The sequence below is a fragment of the Ictidomys tridecemlineatus genome, chromosome 6 (assembly GCF_052094955.1).
Source record: "Ictidomys tridecemlineatus isolate mIctTri1 chromosome 6, mIctTri1.hap1, whole genome shotgun sequence".
NCBI classification, from domain to species: domain Eukaryota; kingdom Metazoa; phylum Chordata; class Mammalia; order Rodentia; family Sciuridae; genus Ictidomys; species Ictidomys tridecemlineatus.
This window is the reverse complement of record NC_135482.1, coordinates 198066762-198076526: the sequence shown is the minus strand read 5'-3', so window position 1 is coordinate 198076526 and position 9765 is coordinate 198066762. Positions and strand designations below refer to the sequence as shown.

The window sequence follows — 9765 nt, the reverse complement described above, 5'->3', positions numbered from 1 at the left end:
CCGGAAGGCAGCTCTGGGCAGAACGCAGCTCCAGCGGGATGCAGCTCCAGCGGAGGAGGAAGAAACCAAGGAGTCTCTTGCCTAAACCCAGAAGCTTCACACCCCAAAGGGAAGCGGGTCATCAGAGGGTCCACTGTGGCCTGTGAAGGTCTTAGTGGTGTGGGTTCCCTCCTCTGTACTGGACGTCAGGAGTGTGCCGGAGGATCACGGTCACAGTTCCTGTTGTTAGCCCGAAGAGAGTGGCGAGCCAGGAAGGGGGAACGTACCTAAGCCTGATCAGTGGTGAGTGCAGGGAGCCAGCATCTGAAAGAGCGGACCAGGGCACAGTGTCTCAGTGGAGCCGAGGACGGGGACTCTTGTTAGAATGAGCTCACCCATATCCTGGGTTTCGGCACCAGAATGAAAGAATCCTCCATGCAAGACAATTCGCCAGGGAGAATTCCAATTTTATTGCAAAAGGCCGTGTGCTTATATAGATCTAAGGGGAGATGGCATGGCTTAGATAAATGGCGGGCCACCCGTTTATTGCAAGTTCTTCCAGATATCAGTTCCAGAGCCCAGGAATTAGTTCTTATTGGGGCTAAGGTTCCCCGCCAGTGAGATTTGAAATGGGTGCCGACGGGAGAGTTCACACCTGCAGGAACTTTTCTCACCAGTGAAAAAAAAAAGAGGGAAAGTAGGAAGAGAAGGTCCTTAGGCGCCATGTTGGGGTTTTTTCCCCTCTGGGGTGCAGCTGCCATTATATTTTTCTCAACAACCACAACACAATAATATTGGGTGACTTTAACACACCTCTCTCATCATTGGATAGATCTTCCAAACAAAAATCAAACAAAGAATCTAGAGAACGCAATAATACAATCAATAAGTTAGACATACGTAGAATATTCCACCCAACAACAAGTGAATACACGTTCTTCTCAGCAGCACTGGATCCTCCTCCAAAATAGACCATATGTTATGCCACAAAGCAAGTCTTAGAAAACACACAAAAAAATAGAGATACTACCCTGCATTCTATCTGACCCTAATGGAATGAAATTAGAAATCAATGATAGAATAAACACAGAAGCTACTCCAACACCTGGAGACTAAGCAAACGCTATTGAAGTATGCATGGATAACAGAAGACATCAGGGAGGAGATCAAAACATTCTTAGAGGTCAATGAGAACTCTGATCAACTTATGGAAATCTCTGGGACCCTATGAAGGCAGTGCTAAGAGGAAAGTTCATTGCATTAAGCTCATTCATTAAAAGAAGGAAAAGTCAACAAATAAACATCCTCACATTACATCTCAAAACCCTAGAAAGAGGAACAAACAATACCCAAAGTAGTAAAGAAAGGAAATAATTAAAATCAGGGCAGAAATCAATGAAGTGAATCAAAACAAACAATTCAAAACATCAACAAACTAAAAAGCTGGTTCTTTAAAAAAATGAATAAAATTGACAAACACTTAGCCACCCTAACGAAAAGGAGGGAGAAAACTCATATTACTAAAATTTGTGATGAAAACCGAAATATCACGACAGACACTATTGAACTATAGAAGACAATTATTTTGAAAACTATTTTGAAAATGTTTACTCCAGGAAAATAGAAAACCTCAAAGACATCGTCAAATTTCTGGAGACATATGATCAAGAGGACATACACAATGTAAACAGATCAATTTCAAGCAAGGAAACAGAAGATGTCTACCAACCAAGAAAAGCCCCAGACTAGATGGATTCACAGTTGAGTTCTACAAGATCTACAAAGAAGAATTAATACCAATACTCCTCAAATTATTCCATGAAATAGAAAAGGAAGGAACCCTTCCAAACTCATTCTACAAAGCTAGTATCATCCTGATACCAACACCAGGCAGAGACACATCAAGAAAAGAAAATTTCAGTCCAATATCTCTGATGAACATAGATGCAAAAATTCTCAATAAAATGTTGACAAATTCCATACAAAAAATATATTAAAAACATTGTGCACTATGATCAAGTGGGGTTCATTCCAGAGATGCAAGGTTGGCTCAACATATGTAAATCAATGAATATAATCCATCACATCAATAGACTTAAAGAATCATATGGTTATATCAATGGATGCAGAGAAAGCATTTGACAAAATACAGCACCCTTTCATGTTCAAAACACTAGAAAAACTAGGAATAGTAGGAACATACCCCCAAATTTTAAAAGCTATCTATGCTAAACCCAAGGCCAACATCATCCTAAAGGATGGCAATGCTAAAAGGAAAATTGTCTTATGTAGTTCAATAGAGAAAAATTGGAAGGCTTCCCTCTAAAAACAGGAGCAAGACAGGGATGCCCTCTCTCATCACTTCTATTCAACATACTCCTTCTAACTCTAGCCAGAGCAATTGGACAGATGAAAGAAATTAAAGGAATACGAACGGGAAAAAAGAACTCAAACTATCCTTATTTGCTGACGACAGGATTCTACACTGAGAGGATCCAAAAAACTCCATCAGAAAACTTCTAGAATTAATAAATGAATTCAACAAAATAGCAGGATATAAAATCAATGCCCATAAATCAAATGCATTTCTATACATCAGGGATGAATCCTCTGAAAGAGAAATTAGGAAAACTAACCCATTCACAATCGCCTCAAAAAAAAAAAAAACTTGGGAATCAATCTGATAAGAGAGGTGAAAGATCTCTACAATGAAATTACAGAACACTAAAGCAAGAAATTGAAGAAGACCTTAGAAGATGGAAAGATCTCCCATGTCCTTGGATAGACAGAATCAATACTGTCAAAATGGCCATACTACCCAAAGCTCTATACAGATTCAATGCAATTCCAATTAAAATCCCATCTTCATTCTCCTTATAGAAATATAAAACGCAATCATGAAATTCATTTGGAAAAAAGAAAAGATCCAGAATCGCCAAAGCAATCCTTAGCAGAAAGAGTAAAGCAGCAGGCATCAAATTACCAGACCTTAGTCTGTACTACAAAGCTATAGTAACAAAACAGCATGGTAACAAAATAGACATGTAGACCACTGGTACAGAATAGAAGACACAGAGACAAGCTCACATTAATACAGTCACCTCATACTAGACAAAGGTGCCAAAAACACATAGGAGAAAAGACAGCTTTGTCAACAAATGGTTTGGGGAAACCTGTAAATCTATATGCATCAAAATGAAACTAAACCCTTATCCCCTTATCTCTCCCTGCGCACAAAACTCAACTCAAAGTAGATCAAGGACCTAGAAATTAGTCCAGAGACCCTGCGCCTGATAGAGGAAAAAGTAAGCTCAAATCTTCATCACATCAGATTAGGCCCTGACTTCCTTAACAAGACTCCTAAAGCACAAGAAATACAATCAAAAATCAATAAAGGGGATGGATTCAAACTACAAGGCTTCCTCTCAGCAAAAGAAACAATCAATGAGGTGAAGAGGCAGCCTACTTTTTGAGAGCAAATTTTTGCCACACACACATCAGATAGAGCACTAATCTCCAGGATATATAAAGAACTCAAAAAACTTAACACCAAAAAATCAAACAACCTAATCAATAAATGGGCTAAGGAGCTGAACACATTTCTCACAAGAAGATATCTTCTTGTCTATCAACAAATATATGAAAAAAATGTTGAACATCTCTAGTGATTAGGGAAATGCAAATCAAAAGATTTCATCTCAGTACAGTCAGAATGGCAGCTATCAAGAATACAAACAACAATAAGTATTGGTGAGGATGTGGGGGAAAAGGCACACTCATACATTGCTGATGGGACTGCAAATTGATGCAGCCAATAAGAAAAGTAATATAGAGATTCTATATTATATAGAATATTATATTAGATAGAAAACTGGAAATGGAATCATCATTTGACCCAGCTACCCCACTCCTCATTTTATACTCAAAGGACTTAAAATCAGCACACTACAGGGACACAGCCACCTTGATGTTTATGGCAGCACAATTCACAATAGCTAAACTGTGGAACCAACCTAGATGCCCTTAAATAGATAAATGGATAAAGAAACTGTGGTATATATACACAATGAAATATTACTCAGCATTAAAAGAGAATAAAATTATGGCATTTGCAGATAAATGGATGGATTTGGAGAAGATCATGCTAATCAAAGTAAGTCAATCCCAAAAAAAAACAAAGGCTGAATATTCTGTCTGATAAGTGAATGCTAATCCATATGGTGGAAGCATGGGAAAATGGAGGTACTTCAGACAAGGGGGAGGCTGAGGCATGAGGATTTGCAAGTTCAAAGCCAGCCTCAGGAACTTAGTGAGACCCTAGATGGTGGAATGTGGTGGACATTATTACCCCTAGGTACATACATGACTGTACATATGGTGCGATGCTACATAGTGTACAGAGAAATGAAAGTTGTGCTACAATTGTGTACAATGAATCAAAATGCATTCTGCTGTCATATATACCTAACTAAAATAAACTAATTAATTTTAAAAATGAGAGAATACCTATGCAAAAAGAAATTACAAAGTTGAGCTGGGGATGTGGCTCATTGGTCTAGTGCCCCTGGGTTCAATCCCTGGTACCCACCTAAAAAGTCTGCAGTTTAAACGTCCTGTTTTTCCTGTGTCTCCCAGGGTCTGCTGTGAAGTTTGTTCCCTGTCTCTGCCCTCTGTGTGCAGCATGGTTTTCTCTGTTCTTCCCCCAGCAGTGGGATAGCATTGTCCAGGAGGCAGGCTGGGCAGTGCCCATCAGTGCTGTCGTGGTTATGGGAGTATCTTGTCCTCCGTGGGTTCACTGGGGTTGGGAGCCTCAGTTCACACACTCGTGGACACTGGCTCTTCAGGCAGTGTCATGCCCCATTGTCTTCTTGTCCGGGATGCCACCTACACGTGTGCTAGCCCACCACACCTGCCTGCGCTGAGCTTCCTGTCTTGTGCACTTGGAGCTGTCTCGTGGTCCATCCTCATGTTCATGGACTCTTCCCTGCCCCTGCAGATGCTCCAAGGAGCCTCTGCAGGGCCCTCTTGTTACCGTGCATCTGTCCTAGCATTTCCATCTCATTCTTCCTGGAACAGGGGAGCAGGACCGTCACAGAGGCCAGCAGTTTTCTTCTTGCCCATGATCTTACTGCCCCCGAAATGTCTACATGGAAAGTCTGCAAGAGGCTCAGCCCTGCAGGCCCACTGGCCCTCCGTCCATTCTGAATGGCTTTAGAAGCGACTTGAGGACACACATAAGCCAGGGCCAACAAAAGGCCCAGGTATCACTCAAAGAATTCTTGCCACGGTGAAAAAATGGCTGGATGACTCTTCAAACTAAGTTAGACCCAGAGCTGGCACAGTGGCACATGCCTGTGATCCCAGCAACACAGGGGGCTGGGGCAGGAAGATTGCAAGTTCAAAGCCAGCCTCAGCATCTTAGTGAGGCCCTAGGCAACTTAGTGAGGAACTGTACCTAAATAAAAAATAAAAAGGGCTGGGGATGAGGCTCAGTGGTTGAGTGTCCCTGGGTTCAATCCCTGGTACCAAATAAATAAACAAATAAAATTAGACATATAATTGCCATATGACACTGCAATTCCATTTCTGGGTGTACACCCAAGAAAACTGTAAGCAAGGACCAGGTTCTAGCAGCACTGTTCACAACAGCCAAAAGGCGGAAGCAACACAAACATCCATCAGTAGAGGATAGATCAGCTAATGTCCGCAAGCCCATGGAGTGGAGTAGCACTGAGCTCATGGAGGGGAACTCCGCAGGTGCTACATCATGAGTGGACATTGAGAACATTGTGCTCAGTGAAATGAACTAGTTGCAAAGGAGCAGATGCTATTTATGTCCACTTACATGATGGTCTAGAGCTGTCAAACTCACAGAGACAGAAGATGGAATGGTGGGTGTCAGGCCTGGGGGACAGGAGCAGTTAGTGTACAATGGAAACAGAGTTTCAATTCTAGAAGGTGAGAAAGCTCTGAAGATGGCTGACGGTGAAGTTTGTGCAAGAGCATGAATGTACCTAATGCCTCTGAACTGTGCAGCTAAAATGGACACGCAGCAAACATATCTACTGCAACACCATAGAGTCCTTCATTTACAATTCACTTTCTTAAAATGGGAAAAGTCCTTCTTTTGGTTCCAAAAAGCATACTGAATCAGTTCATTTAGGTAGAACCTGGTCCTTGTGGATGGGCTTTCCGTGGGTCCCATAGCTATGTCCCATGGCCACAGATCACCCTCACACCTGAGCCTGGCATCCTGCCAAGCATAGCTGCCCATCACCCCTGCACCCACCTGGGAAGATGCAGTTGTGACTATGGCCACAAGATGGACAGGAGAACATCTGAGGAGCAGCATTTATCCTTGATCAACCAGCCGCTGACCCCCAAGAGCCACTGTGTACAGGTGGCCTTATTCAGGGTGCTGCCAATCTGGTTCCCTCAGCGCAGGGCAGAGGTCACTGCCAAGGCAGGAGCAGCCTCATTAAGAGATGGTAGCAGTAACTGCCTCTTCTTGGAGAACATCTGGACTTCTCAAAACAGAGAGGGTATAAGAAAGTTTTGCCTCTTGGAGTTCAGAAAAGGCGCTCTTCCTTCACCGTGAAGAGGAGTGCTCTCCCTGGGAGTCTCTGTGAGTCCTCAGTACTCATGAGGGGACATGAGCAGGACCGTAGCCCGTCACTGTGCTTCTCTCCTCTGCTCACACCTGGGGTAGGAGGTGGGAAGAAAGGCCCCTCAATGCTGGTGGCCTCTGCACTCTCTCCTTCCCACACCGTCATTGCTTCCTGGTTTCGTTTTTAAACATCCCTGGGAAAACGCTCATTGCCGTTCCACGGCCTCCTCCAAGACAGTGAGGTGGACAGGTCCCTAGGCACCCCCTGGGCTAGGAGAAGATGCCTCCCTGGGGTGGTCAAGGAGAGGCTGACTTGAGAGGTTGCACTCCCTGTCACCCTAACATTGCTGGTCAGGACTTGGATACTCATCACGTAGCCGTTTAAACTGAACGTGGCTTACTGTGTGTGAGAAGAAAGGACAGAAATGCATCTACCACACCTCTGATGTGGATGGGGTATGTGGTTCCCAAAAGTTCCTGAGTTGATGCAGGAATTCCAAGAGGTTAAATGATGGGATTGTGAGACTGTAACCTGGTCTTTCCCTCATTGCTCGAGTGCACAGACTAGGTAGTAACTGTAGGCAAGTGGGTCATGGCTAGAGGAGGTGGACAGGCCCCGGTAGGGTTCATCTTCTCTATGGTCATTCCCTCTCGGATTCCTGGCACTGTTCATGGAATAACTTTTATCCACCACAATCTTCTGCCTGATAATCTGCCTCACCTTGGGTCCAGAGCAATGGAACTGGCCAACCGTGCACTAAGCCTCTGAAACAGAAAGGCAAAAATAAACTTTTTGTCAGATCAGTCGGGGCAGGCAGCGGCCAAAGGAGGCAGATTTAAAAGGGCTGCTGAACAGGCTTTATTGAGATATCACTCCCGGGTGGAACTCGATCAGACCCACAGAGGGGACAGGGGAAGGATCTGAGGAGAAACCGCGTGGAAGCTTGACCGGACTGGACTTTTATGGGGCTTACAGCAGGAAGGGAAGGGCTTGGGACAGGAAAAGGTGTCTCTAGGGTCCCTTGCCCCCTTGAAGTTGGCCAGGGGAGTTGGCTGAACTCCAGGATTGGCCAGGGGGTCCTGTTGATTGACAGGCATTTCCGCCAGCATCGGATTGATGTTCTTTTCCGGTGCGGGCTGCTTTGTTCTAAGTTGCCACCAAGTCGCCACCGACCTAACACTTTTCTCCTCTAACTTGTTTTTGTCAGGTATTTTGGTCATAGCAATGAAAATCTGACTAACACAGAAAGTGATACTAGAAGTGGGGTCATTGCTGTGACTAACCTGACCATGTGGTCCAGAGGCCATAGAAACTGGTTTGTGGAAGCAGTTGGAAGAGTTGAGATGCAGGATGGAGAAGCCTTTGAATATTGTAAATCAGAACTTAAAAAGTCGGTCTGGTCATAGCTCAGAAGACCAGAATGCCAATGGGAGTGTAAACAGGAAAGACTGGGCTCAAGAGTATCAGGGGGGAAAAAGGTCTGTATGGGAAACTGGGCGAGAGGATAGTCATTTACATTTGGCCAAGAAGTTGTCTACATTTTGCCCATGTCCTGAGATTATGGCTGAGGCTGAATTTAAAAGTGATGGACAGATTAATCTGGCAGAGGAAATGTGAAGACAGCACGGCATTTACATGGCAGAATGAATGTTGTTAGCAGCTATTTTCCAGCTGGACTGCAGCACTCCCATAAGAGAATCCATCGAAGAAATGTCAGAGAAGGAGTTCAGGATGAATTTAGTAAAACTGTTCTACAACTTAAAGAATTATATAAGAGAGCAGGCACAGGAGTTTTGCAATAAAATAACAGATTCGCTTCAGGAGATGAAAGATCACTTCTGTAAAGATATATTAGAGGTCCTGAGAAGAAATAAAGAAGAAATCATTGAAGTGAAGGAATCACTAAACCAACTTAAAAGTTCAATGGAAAGTATCACCCACAGACAAGACCATTTGGAAGATAGAACCTCAGGCAATGAAGACAAAATATATAATCTTGAAAATAAATTTGACCCCACAGAGAAGATGATAAATTGCGTGACATTCCCTCACCCAGACACCATGCCTGAACAGCAACTGCTACAGCCAACCGAGTGGAGCTACTGTGACTACTTCTGGGCTGATAAGAAGGATCCCCAAGGCAATGGCACAGTGGCTGGGTTCGAACTGCTGATCCAAAAGCAACTGAAAGGCAAACAAATGCAGAAAGAAACGTCTGAATTCGTCCGAGAGAGGATAAAGGTTGAAGAAAAACATGCAAAGAACTTGGCTAAGCTCTCTCAGAACTCCTTGGCTGCACAGGAGGAAGGCTCCTTGGGAGAAGCCTGGGCCCAGGTGAAGAAGAATCTGGCAGATGAAGAAGAGGCTCATCTCAAGTTCTCCGCCAAGCTTCACAGCGAGGTCGAGAAGCCCCTAATGAACTTTTGTGAGAACTTCAAGAAAGACATGAAAAAGTGTGACCACCATATCGCTGACCTCCGCTAGCAGCTCGCCAGCTGCTGCACGTCGGTGGAGAAGGCCCGGAAAGCCCTCACAGAGCGGCAGAGAGACCTGGAGATGAAGACCCAGCAGCTGGAGATCAAGCTGAGCAACAAGACAGAGGAGGACATCAAGAAGGCACGGAGAAAGTCCACACAGGCTGGCGATGACCTCATGTGCTGTGTGGGTCTCTACAACCAGGCGCAGTCCAAGTGGTTTGAAGAGATGGTGACCACCACTTTGGAGCTGGAGCGGCTGGCGGTGGAGAGGGTGGAGATGATCCGGCAACATCTGTGTCAGTACACACAGCTGTGGCCTGAGACAGACATGTTCAACCAAAGCACAGTTGAGCCTGTGGACCAACTGCTTCGAAAAGTGGACCCGGCCACCCCAGAGAGCTGTGGGTCAGAGAGCACAAAACGGCAACATTCGCCCCGTGGACATGGAGATCTAGACACGCCTGTGCGGCCTCGGGGGTCCTGCCCAGGAGAGGGGCTGGGGGTCCCGTGGAGAGGGGGTGGTGGCTCCCGCTGGGTGAAGCTGCCCTCCCACCCACTCTCCTGTCCACTGAGGAGAGAGGAGAGAGCTGGCATGCCGCAGTCTGGCTGCAGCAAAATAACCGGGGGTGACGAGCAACTTGTGTATATTGATACAGCAGGAGTGGAAGCCGTCTATTGTAGGACAGGAGGGGTATATATAC

At 44.8% G+C, this 9765-nt stretch overlaps 1 pseudogene; it reads left to right on the top strand.

The window, feature by feature from the left end:
- Positions 1 to 8468: 8468 nt before the first annotated feature.
- LOC101955727 (growth arrest-specific protein 7 pseudogene) lies at positions 8469 to 9519 on the top strand (annotated as a pseudogene).
- The last annotated feature ends 246 nt before the right edge of the window (positions 9520 to 9765 follow it).